Source organism: Benincasa hispida, chromosome 1 (genome assembly GCF_027475165.1).
Source record: "Benincasa hispida cultivar pf3 chromosome 1, pf3_genome.v1.1, whole genome shotgun sequence".
Taxonomy (NCBI): domain Eukaryota; kingdom Viridiplantae; phylum Streptophyta; class Magnoliopsida; order Cucurbitales; family Cucurbitaceae; genus Benincasa; species Benincasa hispida.
The window spans coordinates 31,967,809-31,983,800 of record NC_143478.1 but is presented as its reverse complement, the minus strand read 5'-3'; positions in this window follow the sequence as shown (position 1 = coordinate 31,983,800).

The window sequence follows — 15,992 nt, the reverse complement described above, 5'->3', positions numbered from 1 at the left end:
TATAGAATTGATGAATTGACAACTCGATTTCTTGTATATTTGTCTTTGCTATGTGTGATTTTGATGTTCGTAATTTAGTAGCAATAGGTTTTAGTTTGATTTATGGCATGATTTCTAGGCTATCTAGGATCACCTAATTGATAACAAAACCTAAAAATTGGATATGCATTAGGATAGAATTGGCCATTCTTGCTTAATGTCTTAATCAATCCATGTACGTAATGCAATTAGCTAAGTAAATAGCCTTTTAACGAGTTTAGTTAATTTAGGGATTAATGACATATTGATTCTCATTAGGGAATTTATGTAGGTTGTCCCTACATTCGATTAGGCTTAAGAAATAGTTAATTCAAGCATTTTTCATAATTAATCGATGATTAGATTCATAGAAAACCCTACGATCTCTAAACTGGCGAATGTGATCTTGTGCTCGGTCTCTTTTCTCAATCTATCTTACTTTTTTGTAATTTAATTTTCACATTTAAATTTTCCTATCAACCAAAATCAAAACCCAGTTTTTATTGTTTTTAAGTACCACTGATCCCTCTTATGAATAAACATTTTACAGTCGAACTAAAAATTAATCCCTCTCGGGCTAGTAAGAAGATGAGACCTCAATGCTAAGACTTATAATAAATTATTAAGGGAGAAATTCATCTACTTTCCCTAAAGATGGAAAAGATTGAATTCCATCTCGTGTAGCTGTGTTCCCAACTCTCTACTCGGACAAATCTCCAAAATGGTAGGCTTATTATGTCAACAAACTTGGCCATTCTCACCCATACAGATCAATAGATCACCCTCATAGATAGAAGTTCACAACTCACTCAAGATTAAGGTCAAGTCACCTATGGTCATCCTATTGAAATGTTAATGTCTTCAAGTAATGACGTTATAAAGATAGACTAATCATTTCACGGTCCGGTCTTATACAAACTCTTTGTATAAGATACCCTCGCTCACATGTCTCACATAAACGATTAGGATCAAATTGTTTGTAACACTTTACAACTATTGTAATAATTACAAAGTGGGTTGTATTTGTAGTGTCATCAAGATAAGGTACCAAATTTTATTCAGATACTATAGACCCTTTAAGTTGTTACTTAAACACGATCCACTTGTATGTCAACCACATACATGTTAAAGTTACATAAAATAACCTTGGATCTTAGTTTATTGGATTGGGTTAATGCAATCCAAAAGTCGAATAAAATAACTTTTTATTTTATGAACAAAATAATTTGTGTACAAAAAATTTACAAACTATGAAACCCATAAAATTTAGGGCACCAAATCCAACAATCTTCCACTTGTCCTAAAGTTAGTGAAGGGTACAATACAAAGTATAAAAAAAGTAAGATACACAATATAATAAACTAGGGCATACACTACCAGTAACATCTCTTACTTGCCATAGACAAGATGATGCATGTCCCGTAGACCTAGATTCTCCAGGCAACCTTAAAAATTTTTAGCCATGAGAGCTTTTGTAAATGATCAGCAACATTATGCCCTGAAGTGATCTTTGTGACAATCCCGTCTCCTCGATGCACAATCTCATGGATAAGATGATATTTTCACTCAATATGCTCTTCTTTCTTGTGGCTTATAGGCTTCCTGGAATTTGGCATATCACCACTATTATCACAACAAAAAGTGATGGACTTTGACATGTCAGGAACAACTTCCAGGTCTGTCAAAAACTTCCTGAGCCATATAGCCTCCTTGGGACCTTCAAGCAACTATATACTTGGCCTCCATGGTAGAGTTAGCAATGCAACCTTACTTTGTGCTTGACAAGACTATAGCTCCTCTATTAAGAGTGAACACTGATCTTGATGTGGATTTCTTTGAATCCCTATTAGTCCAAAAATAAGAGTCAGTGTATTCTGTAAGGAACAAATCCTTAGCCCCATACACAAGCATGTAGTCCATCGTTCTCTGAAGATACTTGAGGATGGTCTTATCTGCAATCTAGTGATCATATCTTGGATTAAATTGATAACTATTAACTATCCCAATTGTATAGCAAATGTCAAACCTTGTACATAACATGACATATATAAGGCTATCTGATAATTGGTAGAAATACAAGTTATTATAGCTCAAATAAGTAAAACAATGAGAGAATACGATGGTAAAATAGGGAATATCATGTTTAAAAGCGCTAAACTAAAAGGAATTGCGATTGCAAGCGCTCATCGCATAAAAATAGTTAGTTTACCTATTTTGTGCAAGTACAATGCGATGACACATATGAAATTGCGATCCAAAGGCACAATGCGTCAACGCACTTGAAGATTACGATCGCAAGTTATGCGATCGTGGGAAGTTTCTTAAAAAAGTGGTCGCATAAAGACCTCGCATCAAGGTGACAACATAATAAATCATGATGGGACGGAAAGCTGATAACGGTAGATTCCAAATTTAGTTGACAAGCCGTTTAAAGCCACACTGTAGCAAGTACACTCAACTTTCGGTGACCATTAAACGGCGTAATAGAGTAGGGGAATTAATGCCACCCATCATTGCAATCATTAACAAGAAAGGCTGCTTCACCTTGAAATCTATAAATACCGAAGGCCACCAGTGTAAAACAGAGTTAGTCAATTAGAGAGTCAACCAGTTAGTCTGTTCACGCATATAGTCATACATATACATAGCGAACGGAGAAGAGCAGAGAGACGAGGAAGCCGAGAGATCATTCCCAGACAGACCGAGAAACTGCTGGAAAGCAATACAAAGGAGAGAGGGCCAACACTTGCGAGAGCAAGAATCCACATTGAGAACAGAGTTGAAGTGATAAAAGAATAGTGTAAAAGGCCATGGGAAGCAAGACATTGCTTACCGGGCTTGTTATCTCTCACATCCATTTGTTATTTTATATTCAGTACTTCATTTACATAAAATGGAATTCTCATTTCAATCTATGTTCAATCTCTCCATACCACGCATGAGTAGCTAAATTTCTGAATGGGTTGAGAAGTACTTAGCTAGCATGACTTAAGATTTACATTTTATGCGATCATCTTATCTTATTATGCATCATTCATCATTTGGACATACTTGAGAGAGTAGTCTAAAGATAGAATCTAGGCTTGAAAGAGTCAAATTAGAATCTAGGCTTGAGAGAGTCAGATTAGAATTGTATAAGCAAGAAATAGAAACATAGACATAAGTTCTATTGCTATTTACACATCGCATGCACATTAGAAATAGGAATGAGTGTGTGCGGTCACCTTGTTTTTTGTATGCATCATTCATCATCGCATAGGAAAGAGTAGAGGCTTAGAAATAAGTCTTATCGACTATTTCACATACACATCGCATGTGTCCTAGAAATAGGAAGTATGGCATTCTGCATTGAGAAATGAAGTGTTGTTATTTGTATGTAGCATGATCGCATAATTTGTGCACAATCTTAGGAAATGTTAACTAAACCCCTTCTCAATCCCTTCATCGCATACTTATTATAACTCTGCGCTTTTATCACTCTACGTTCAACTCCGTCTCATAGGAAAAATCTCACTCAAAACACTATCCACTTCATTTATTTACCACCGCAATATAATCGAAGAGTTTGACGCATATCTACTTAGTAGTCCCTGAGTTTGACCCTGAACTTACTAGGAAACCTAAGAAGGCTTATACTTTGGCCTTGTTAGGAAAACTTGCATGATCACCGCAAACTCACACCATAACACATCACAATTCCCTTTTATTAATTTGAACACTTTAAATTAACCCAAAAACTGAATCTCAAATAAATCCTTTTGATCTACTAAGGGGACCTTATGGACCTATAGCTTGAAGCTCCAACGGTACATGAATAATTAATTAAACTCTTTAATTACATTATCCACCATCTATTGACTATCAGGCACTCCACTAAAGAACAATAGCTACACTCTTCGCACTACAGATATATTTATGTGTCCATTGGATATAACCAATCAACAGTACGATGACCCTTCACAAATTGCTCGCAAGTACAGTTAGGCCAAATTACCGTTTGGCCTCTATAGTTACATTTAACTCCTTAAGTACCATTGATCCTTCTAATGATGAATTGATCATAGTCCTACTATGACTAAACCCCTCTTGGGCCAAGAGAGGGGTAGCACCACATTGTTCAAGTCTCGGAATTAGCCCTTAAGTGAGCAATTTATCTACTTATCCCTGCTTTGGGAAAGGAGTGAATTCCATCTTATGTAGCTGTGTTCCCAACTCCACAATAAGACGAATCAACAAAATGGTAGGCTTGTTAAGTCGATGATCTGGCCACTCTCACCCATACAAATCAAAGGATTGCCCTCCTAGGCAGGAGTTCACAACTCACTCAGGATTAAGGTCATGTTACCTATGGTCATCCTGGTGAAATGAAAGTCTCTATTATGAATAGTGTTATATAATGAGACTAAACATTTCATGGTTCGGTCTTATAAAAACTCTTTTGTATAAAATATCCTCGCTCGCATGTCTAATACATGAATGATCAGGATCAGATCATTTGTAGCACTTTACAACATTTGTAACACCTATAAAATGAGCCATTCTCGTAGTGTTACCAGGATAAGGTACCAAACCTTATCCATATACTACAGACCATTTAGGATATCACTTAAACATGATCCACTTGTATGTCTCCACATACATGTTCAAGTTACAACGATAACCTTGGATATTAGTTTATTAGTTTGTGGTTAATGCAACTATATATTTTATAGACAAAGTGAATAAAAAATATCATATATAATCACATAAAAATTTGTTCATATAAAGTTTACAAACTATTGGGCCCCTACGAGATTTAGGACATCAACCTCAAGAGAGATAAGGCCATTATTTTATTCTTATGATCCTTGATAATCTAGATTTCTAGAACAATCTACGCCTCACCAAAATCTTTCATTTGGAATTGGGCGGCTAGCCATTTATTTCTTGGGTTTGATGTCCTAAATCTAGTATATCTCGTGGATTGTAGTTTTGTTTTATATAAATTATTTATTTAATAAAATCAAAGGTATTTTATTTGACATTTAGATAATATTAATTCAATCCAATAAACTAAGATCTAAGATGTCACTTGAACAATATGTGGTTGACATACAGGCAGTTCGCGTTCAAGTAGTAACTTGAAAGATCTGTAGTAAATGGATAAAGGCTGGGTGCCTTATCCTGGTAACACTACGATATACATTCTCAACTGTGTTCCTTCTAAGAGTGTTGCAAGAAAACCTCTGGAGTTGTGGAACAGGCGTAAAGCTAGTTTACGTCACTTCCGCATATGGGGTTTCCCAGCACATGTGCTTAAGGAAAATCCCAAGAAGTTGGAATCAAAATCGAGGTTGTGCCTCTTTGTAGGCTACCCCAAAGGTACATGAGGACGTTACTTTTATGATCTGTCCGAAAACAAGGTGTTTGTTTCCATGAACGCTACTTTCCTAGAGGAGGATCATATCAGGGAGCACAGTCCACGTAGTAAAGTCGTGTTAAGTGAGCTTTCTAAAGAAACTATTGAAACTTCAACAAGAGTTGTTGAAGGACCTGCTTCATCAACCAGAATTATTGATGATAATTCATCTGGTAGGTCGGTTCCACCTCAAGAGTTGAGGGAACCTCGATGCAGTGGGAGGGTTACGAACCCGCCTGATCGCTATCTGGGTTTCTTGGAAATCCTAGCTATGGTGACAAATGGCGATGTAGAGGATCTATTGTCCTAAAAAGGCAATGGAGGATATTGACCGGGATGAATGGATCAAAGCCATGAATCTCGAGATGGAGTCGATGTACTTCAACTCGGTATGGGATCTTGTAGATCAGCCTATTGGGGTAAGACCTATAGGTTGTAAATGGATCTACAAGCGCAAACGGGGTGCTAATGAGAAGATGCAAATCTTCAAGGCTCAACTTGTGGCAAAGGGTTATACCCAGGTGGAGGGAGTCGACTATGAGGAGAATTTCTCATCTGTTGCCATGTTAAAGTCAATCCGCATCCTCTTGTCCATTGCAGCTTATTATAATTATGAGATTCGACAAATGGACGTCAAGACGACTTTTCTAAATGACAATCTTGAGGAGACTATTTACATGGTGCAACCCGAAGGATTCATTACCCAAGGTCATGAGCAAAAAGTTTGCAAACTGAATCGGTCCATTTATGGGCTAAAGTAGGCATCTCGATCTTGGAATATTCGGTTTGATGCTGTGATCAAATTGTATGGCTTTGACCAAAACGTTGATGAACCTTGTGTTTACAAAAAATAGTCAATAGTTCAGTAGCTTTTTTAGTATTGTATGTAGACGATATACTACTCATTGGAAATGATGTAGGTCTACTGATTGCAGTTAAGAACTAGCTAGCGACCCAATTCCAAATGAAAGATTTAGGAGAGGCTCAGTTTGTTCTGAGTATACAGATCTTTCGGGATCGTAAGAACAAAGTGCTAGCGCTGTCTCAAGCATCGTATATTGACAAAATCTTGGTCAAATACTCGATGCAGAACTCCAAAAAAGACCTATTACCATTCAGGCATGGAGTCACTTTGTCTAAAGACATGTGTCCTAAGAAGCTTCAAGAGGTTGAGGACATGAGATGGGTCCCATATGCATCTCTCGTTGGCAGTTTAATGTATGCGATGCTTTGCACTAGGCCAGACATCTGCTATGCTATGGGAATAGTCAGTAGGTATCAGTCTAACCCTGGCCAGGGTCACTGGACCACAATTAAGAACATCTTCAAGTATCTTCGAAGAACGAAGGACTACATGCTCGTGTATGGGTCTCGGGATTTGATCCTTACTGAATACACGGATTCTGACTTTTAGACTTATAAGGACTCTCGAAAGTCCACTTCAGGGTCAGTATTTACTCTTAATGGATGAACTGTAGTGTGGCGGAGCACTAAGCAGGGGTGCATCGCCGACTCCATGATGGAGGTCGAGTACGTAGCGACTTGTGAAGCTGCTAAAGAGGCCGTCTGGCTATGAAAGTTCTTAACAGAGCTAGAAGTTGTTATAGATATGTCTAGACCCATCACTCTCTATTGTGACAATAGTGGTGTTGTGGCAAACTCCAAGGAGCCCAGGAGTCATAGGCACGACAAATACATAGAGCGGAAGTATCATATGATCCGCAAGATAGTGCATCGAGGAGACGTGATCATCACGAAGATTGCCTCGAGCAAAACATTGCTGATCTATCTACGAAGTCTCTCACGACTACAGTGTTTGAGGGTCACCTTCAGAGCATGGGTCTACGGGACTGCCCGCGACTGGACTAGGGTAAGTGGAAGATTTTGTTGCACTAGGTTTTTATGCCCTAGTTTATTGTTTTATACTTGTTTACTTGTACTCCCCACTTCACTTTAGTACAAGTGGGAGATTGTTGGGGTTTGTGTCCTAAAGTCTCCTGTCCTGTATTTTGTAAACAAGTTTGTATGAACATTTGTGATGTATAATATATATGATATTTACTTCACTACTTGGCTTTGCACATTTAGATGTTTTTTTATTTTACCACAAACCAATAAACTTAATATCCCTAGTTGTCTTTATGTAACTTAAGCATGTATGTAGTGACATACAAGTGGATCATGTCTTAAGTGACAACTAAAATAATCTGTAGTATATAAATATATGAGGGAAACCTTATCTTGGTAACACTACGGACGCGACCCGCTTTGTGAAATTGTTACGAATTTTGTGACTCGTCATAGATGGTCTGATCCTGATCATTCGTGTAGTCGACATGCGAGCGTGGGCGTCCTATACAAAGAGTTTGTATAAGACCTGACCTCGAAGTGTTAATGTCTTGTCATATAACTCCGTTCATGACTGAGACTTCACTTCATTAGGATGACATAGGTAACATGACCTTAATCCCGAGTGAGTTGGGAACCTGCCATTGAGGGTGGTCCTTTGATTTACATGGGTGCGAGTGGCTAGAGCGTCGACTCAAACCTACCATTTTGGAGATTCGTCTGATTTGGGAGCTGGGAACTCAATTTCACATGATGGAGTTCACTCCTTCCCCAAAATAGGAGTAAGTAGATAGATTGCTCTCTTGAGGGCTGATCTCGGGGCTTGAACGATGTGGCACCATGCACCTTCTCATGGCCTGAGAGGTGTTCACACATAGTAGAACTATGTTGTATTGTTCATTAGAGGGATTAGTGGTACTTAAGGAGGAAGATGTAATTACAAGGGCAAAATGATAAATTGGCCTGCTGTAATTACAAACATCAATGAAAGGTCATCATACTGATGATTGGTTATATCTAATGGACATAGAAACATATCTATGGCAAGAAGAGTTCAACTGACAGTCTTTAGTTGAATGTCTGGCAGTTAACGAATTAAAGATATCATGACTAAAGAGTTTAGTCAGCTATTCACATACTATTAGAGCTTCGAGCCATAGGTCCATAAGGTCCCTTTGGTAGCTTGGATACAAGTTGAGAGTCAGTTTTTGGGTCAGTTTGAAATGTTCAAATTGATAAGAGGGAGTTCGATTATATATGATATAATTGAACGAGTTAATTAAATATGATATAATTAACTTTATGTATGAGATACATTATTTGAAGGAAATTGGATATAAATATAATTTATATCTAATAGAGGAAAATATTATAATTAATATATGATATTAATTTATATGTTATGAATATGATGAGATCACATTCATTGGACGATTATAAAGGAAATGGGATGGCGTCTCGTCTGTTCTAAATAACGGATGATTGTATTGAAAGATCACTTTGAGATGCATAAATAGCTGACGGTGTATTGAGCATGAAGGCGTAGACATTGTGTTAAAGAGAGTGTCATCGTTTAGAAAATCAATGCCTATAAGATAGTTCTTGCACGATCGCTTACATATACGATATTGCTAAGCGATCGCTTACCGATTACACCTTCGCGTGCTATTAACTAAACAATCGTTTATCTTTTCCTAAGCGATCATTTAGCTCCCAATATTTTTTAAACGATTGTATAGATGATCGCTTAGTTTACACGATCATTTAGACGATTGCTTACTTTTTCCTACATGATCGTATACTTCACCTAAACGATCAAACATCTTGTCTATGTGATAAACGACCTCATCTCCCACTTGCTTGATCGTTGTGTATGGTCTCTCTTCCTCCTTCCCTCTACCAAATTCGAACAAAGCCCACACTATGGATTCTCACTCCAAGAATAATGAGGGCTCTTAGTGGTGGTGTCATCTCTGTTTCCTTCTGTCCAAGTGGTGATTGTTCGAGGTAGACGACTAGGTTTTACACTCGCTGTGAAGAAGAAATCTTCATCTGGTATGATCTCTTGATCTCTTTAGCATTATGAATGCATATTAGTATGTTTTGAATGTATATGTAGTAATTCTGTCACAATGAATTGGAAAGATCTGCCTCCGTTCGTAGGTACTCTTGAATAAGAGTTCTTTCAATTGGTATCAGAGCCAGGTTTCTGATATTCCAATTTCATTGTTGCAACAAATAACATATACGTTCTTGGTGGGTGCATGTCTGCTCTATTTAAATTCGTTAAATTGCTGTGGATGTGCGGATTAATGGATGTTTTCGTGGATGGTAGCCTCAGTTTGATTTAATTCTTTTACATTTGCGGTTGTTTGTAAAGACCCCTATGTTTTTGGACTTTGATAATCGTTATTGAGTTTGTAATTCAAAGTCTATTTGAGTTTTGAGTCGTTTTTGAAGAAGATTGTAGCAAGCGTTGCGGTTCTTAGAGAAAGAAGACGATCAAGAGTTGATCGCAACGTGTAGACGATGGGGTACGTGATCAAGGGTTGATCGCATCGTATAGACGATTGGGTACGTGATCAAGGGTTGATCGCATCGTGTCGACGATCAGGTAGACGATCGCTGAGTATCGGATGCTCGACTGTCATTTAACGCGCGTGTGCACTACACGATTGTATAGCTCAACAAGTCTCATCGCTTAGTTACTGACTATACGATCGTGGAGTAATTGCATGGTAAATCATTTAACTTTTCGCGTGCTAAGTGATCGTCTAGATGATCAGGCTTCACAGCCTCATTATTGTTTATGCGATCGTTTAGCTTTTATGCTATCGTCTAGTGTGCGCTACACGATCGTTTACCTGGAGGCGTTTATTATACGATGGGTTTGGGTCTTAAGTCGTTCGTGATGAAGTTCGGAGCAAGGGTTGCTGTTCTTCGTGGAAGAAGATGATCAAATGTTGATCGAGTCGTGTAGACGAAGAGGTAGACGATTGCTGAGTATCGGATGCTCGTCTATCGTTTAATGCGCGTGTACACTAGACGATTCTATAGCTCAGCAAGCCTCATCGCTTAATTACTGACTATACGATTGCGGAGTAATTGCATGGTAAATCGTTTACCTTTCGCGTGCTAAGCAATGGTCTAGACAATCAGGCTTCACGACCTCATTATTGTTTATGGGATCGTTTAGCTTTTGCACTATCGTTTAGTGTGCGCTACACGATCGTTTACCTAGAGACGTTTACGATGGGAGCTTCACCTGATGGTTCAAGACCTGGTTCGCTTGTGAACCGGTTTGCTCAGCTGAATTATGTAAATAGATTGTTTTCTCATTCCGGTTTTGTTTTGGTTCATCTCGGTCCATTAATCCATGGTTTTATACATGTGATGTATATATATCTTGTCATATGGTATGCATATATAGATAAATCCCACCTTAGGTCATGCATATTCTCTTTATTATAAGTGTTATGTGTTTAGTCCGTTAATCTCGGATCATTGGAGTCCATGATCTGTAGGTCCATGAGGTCCCCTACTAGCTCATATTAGACTAAACCTTAGAACAGTGTGATGAACGAATTTAAAGTTTTCGAATTCGATTTTTAAAGCAAAGCATTAAATATATACGATATATTTAACCTAATGTTTAATTGTGAATTAAACATAAAGAAGAAGAAACTAGGAGATATTTAAATAAGATTTAAATATCAAGATTATGAATAGGGATTCATATTGATTGAGATTAGTGTTGGATTTAATACTAACTTAAATTAATTAAATTGTTTAATTAATTATTTAATATTAATATTAATTTTAAAATAATTATTAGAATTAATTTTGAAATTAAATGAAATTGGTCAAAATTGCAATAAAAGTCAAAATAGTTGGGCTAGGTCAAAATTGCATCAAAAGTCAAAATTGTTAACTAGTTCAAAAATGCAACGAAAGGAAAAATTGTTAACTTTGAACTTTGGAGAGTCAAACTTTGACCTTTGATCAAGTTAGTGGAAAGATCCAACAATTGTGAGTGGGGAATGTCAACATTTGCATTGCAAGCGTTGTCTTCAATCGAAGACACTTGCCCCACTAATCCCACTTTGAGTTAGTAGATTTTTTAGTGTCAAATTCTCATCAAACTTAAAGTTGCATGTTTTGCATGAAATGACTTTTAAAAGGAAGAGTTTAATGAATTTTAATCTTCTTGGCTAAGTGGACATTTATGAGATTATTTGATAATCTCAACCCTTATTTTCTCTCAAATACTTAGCTTTTTCCTCTCCAAATTAGTCACTCACTGGATCCCACCACTCCGTTATAAGGCCAGGATAGTTGGGAAGACTTTCGTGGTGGTATACAAACCGTTTGTGATGAGATTGAAGCTTATTTGGAGAAGACTTGAGTCTACAAATATTGTATTTCTTCTATCTCTTTGTAGTTAATTTATTTGCATGCTTATTCTTTAAAATTAACTTAATTAGAGTACTTTAGATTCGTTTTTCCTTCCGCTGCGCATGTGTTCGTTTCAGCATTAGACTGCCCCTAAGACAGAGACTCCCTTTCTGCAAGACTGGAGCTCAACTCAAGCCCTAAGAGTCCTTCTCACTTGAATCGTATATTTCCTCCTAAGAACAAAATTTCCTTTGCTCGATTAGCTTAAGCTCTCTCTAAGCTTGAAAGCCCCTTATCAAATGAATCTCATTATACAAGACGTAAATAACTTGAAGTACATCTCCAAGTAATTCAACTCTTTCACCTTCCCGCAACTGCAATCGAACACTTACCAAAGTATAACACAATGTTGCTCTTCGAAAGAAAATGACTAGCGTTAACGAAGGACTAAGAGTCCTTTAAAATTATAGAGAAGAAACACGAGCAACTAGGGGTGGTCATTTAAACCGCAAAAACCGAACCGAACAAAACCAAAAACTCAGTGAAACTGAAAAATGCGATTCGATCTGGTTTGAAAAAATTTTGAAACCGAATTAATTCGGTTCGGTTCGGTTTCATTTTTAAAAACTGAATTTGAAACCGAACCGAACTGTTTTTAACTAATATATATATTTATTTATATGTATATATTTTTTTAAAAAAGTAAAACCGAATTTAAAACCGAATCGCTTTTAATTTAAAGAACAAAACCGAATTTAAAACCGAACCGAACCGTTTTTAATTAAAAAAATATAACATTGATTTTAAAAAATGTCAAAATCGAATTTGAAACCGAACCGAACCGTTTTTAACTAATATATATATATATTTAAAAAAAGAGTAAAACCGAATTTAAAACCGAACTGCTTTCAATTTAGAGAAGAAAGCCGAATTTAAAACCGAACCGTTTTTAATTAAAAAAAAATATAACATGAATTTTTTAAAAATGCCAAAGCCGAATTTGAAACCAAACTAAACCGCACGAACCGCATATATGTGGTTCGGTTCGGTTCGATTTGAACCAATAAATCGGTTCAGTTCGATTTCACATTTTAAAAAATTCGGTTCGGTTCGGTTTGACCATCAAACCAAACAGTTTCTACCCGTATGAGCAACCTTAACTTCTATAGTAATCACATATTGAATAAAGAAAAGATATCGATTCGACAACAAAAAAAACCACTGATAAAAAATTTCTACCCGTATGAGCAACCTTAACTTCTATAGTAATCACATATTGAATAAAGAAAAGATATCGATAAAATAAGACAACAAAAAAAACCACTGATAAAAAATGTATTTTGTAGGATCAACATTTTCGTAAAACATTCATTTTTCGAAAACCATCAAAGCAATGATATTTCTGTTAACATTGAAAGATGCGAAAATAAATATTATCAATCTCATCATTTCTAACGACAGTGTTGGTGGAGTTTGAGATAGGATATATCTTGAATTTAGGTATGATAATGCAAAAAAGAATTATAGAAATGAAACATTATGTAATGTTCTTTGTTTTGGTTTGCACCTTTATTGATTTAAAAAAATTAAAACTAGATTACTGCAACAACAAATATTCGAGATCTCTTTGCTGAGGATTTGCATCAAAACCAAGGCTATTGACTTGAAAAAGGAACTCCCATTAATTTAATGCATATATTATTTAAACCAAAAGCCGTTCAATCCATTATTTAAGAGAAAAAATAATCGATGATTCTTCCTGGGCATGCCTTAACAAAAAGAAGCAATTTTTCTTAAGGAAATTTTAATTCATTCCTTCACAAAGTTATATCAATTTAAATTCTAAATTTTTTTAAGCCTATCAATTAACATCTTCCTTCAAATTTAATTAAAAAATATTGTGCGCAACATATAACTGTTTCGATTAAATTTATACAATTTATTAAGATTACATTAGAAACATGGATTCAATTCTTATACATATATAAATTATTTTAAATATTGAAATATTAAAATGAATGAATAAAACTAATGCTGGGACAACTTTGAAGGAAATCTTAATTATTTATCAATGAAGCTCTTTGAAGTATCTTTTTTATAATAAAAAAAAAAATCTCAATTGAAAATCTAAGTTGATTCGCTTAGAAAGTTTATAAGTTTAATTGATAAAATTATATATATGTCACATGATATGCATCAATGACGTTCTTTAAGTTTAATCAATGTTTATCCAAGAACAACGTATTAGAGAGTGTAGATTGATACACTTACAAAATTTCATGATTTAAATTTATACAATTATTAAATCAGAGTTTAAATTGATACAACTTGAAACTTCATGAATGTAAATTATTATTATTAATTTTATAAACAAATGTGGATCTAAAACCAACTACTAAGAGGGTAAATTATTATTATTATTATTTTTACAAACAAATGTGGATCTAAAACCTAAAACCTTCAAAATAGTAATAGGTGCCTTTGAGCCTAAATTAACAGAAAGAGAGAATGCAATTTGAACTTTATAGAACAGTTTGGCACATTACACATCAAAAATCTAAATTGAGGTTTAATTATAATATGAACTCGTCTACTTTTCAATTTTTTAAGATTTTGTAAAATGTTCTTTCATTTCATTTCAATTTGACACAGTTTCACCTTTTGAATAAAAGAAACTTGACAATGATAGATTTAAGAAACCGTTCTCAAAAAAAAAAAAAAAAACATGCTTGTGTTTTTCTATATATTAAATTGTTTTGTTTTACCTTTTTTTTTAGAAACACCTCATTATTATTGTTGTTGATGGCACAAACACCTTATTGACATGTAGCCTTTTTTTTTTCCTTAAAAAAATATATTATTGATTAAAAAATTAACTGTATAAGAAGCGAAAAATAATTATGAGACTATTTTATAACGTTTTCGTTTTTTATTTCTTATTTCTGTATCTCATTTTAAAAAAGTTGACATGTTTGATAATTATTTTTGTCTATTTTAAGAAACATTTCTAAAACTTAGAACAAATTTATTTTTATTTTAATTTTATTTTATTTATTTATTTATTTATTTTTTTTGCCGTATTCTTTTTTATATTTATATGACCGTTTCTGGATGCTTGTTTTTTTTGCCTGGTTGGTTGTAGGGAATGAGCCTGTTTCCACCCAATTAGAGAGGTCTTTGGGTTTAGCTCCGACTTAAAACAACATCAGTATCTTTTATTTTTTTCCCCTTAAAGAAATATCTTTTACCTTTTTACTTTATTTTATATTTATATATTATTTTAATTTTTAATTTTAAACTTGTCTCATAGGATAATGGTTTTAAATGAAAAAACTTCTAGAAATATTTTCAGATATAACAAAATATCAGTATCTATCAATGATAGATATCGATAAATATCTATTAGTGCCAATGATAGACATCTGTCACTATAAACGATAACATTTTGTTATATTTATAAATAAGTTGACATTTTTTTATATCTAAAAACAACCCTTTCTAATATGTAGATTTATTTATATATTATTTTAAATTTGAATTTAAAAATTTTAGAATATGTATATTTTTTATATTATTTTAACTTTAAATTTTAAATTTTCAATATATATTGATTTAATTTTTAGTACACTTACAACTAGTTACAATTTTGCAATATATAGATTTCGTACTTTTTTCAAGAAATAAATTTTGTTCATTTAGACATGCATTTAGTCTCACTTTAATATTTTAAATATAATATAGAGTTAGATCTAAGTCGACATTATTAAAGGCGAATGACAACATTATTAAAAACGAATGGCTCAAGTAACAAATAACATTACAGATCAAATCTGGACAATGTTTGAAGGACATAATTATTGTTCATTAATATTCCGTCGAGACTTATTTGTATTAGATATAATATAAACATTTTGTTACTGTAGTGTGATTGGTTGATATAATCACAAGACTGAATGTGGTTGGCTGATTTTATTACAGGCAAAACATTATCAATATGTTATGCAACATGTCAAAAACATTGTCATAAACATTGTTACATGTCTGGCAATAAATTCTGCAGAATATCTTTTCTATATCTATCTGTATGATTTGCAGATTTACCTATCTGCCTTCCTTATTTTTCTGCAGAGAATATTTATTCGCTCCTAAAAGATATTCTCAAAGCTAGCCTTATTCATATTGTACTCTTATTCAAATTTAGGGTTAGTTGTCTAATTAAAAAAGTGTATATTGAGAGTTTAAACTTAGGGTTTATCTAAGATTATGAAAACTCATATTTAGGGGGAGCCTAAATATGGTGAATATGAGGGGTTCTCACTCTTAAGGGGAGCGT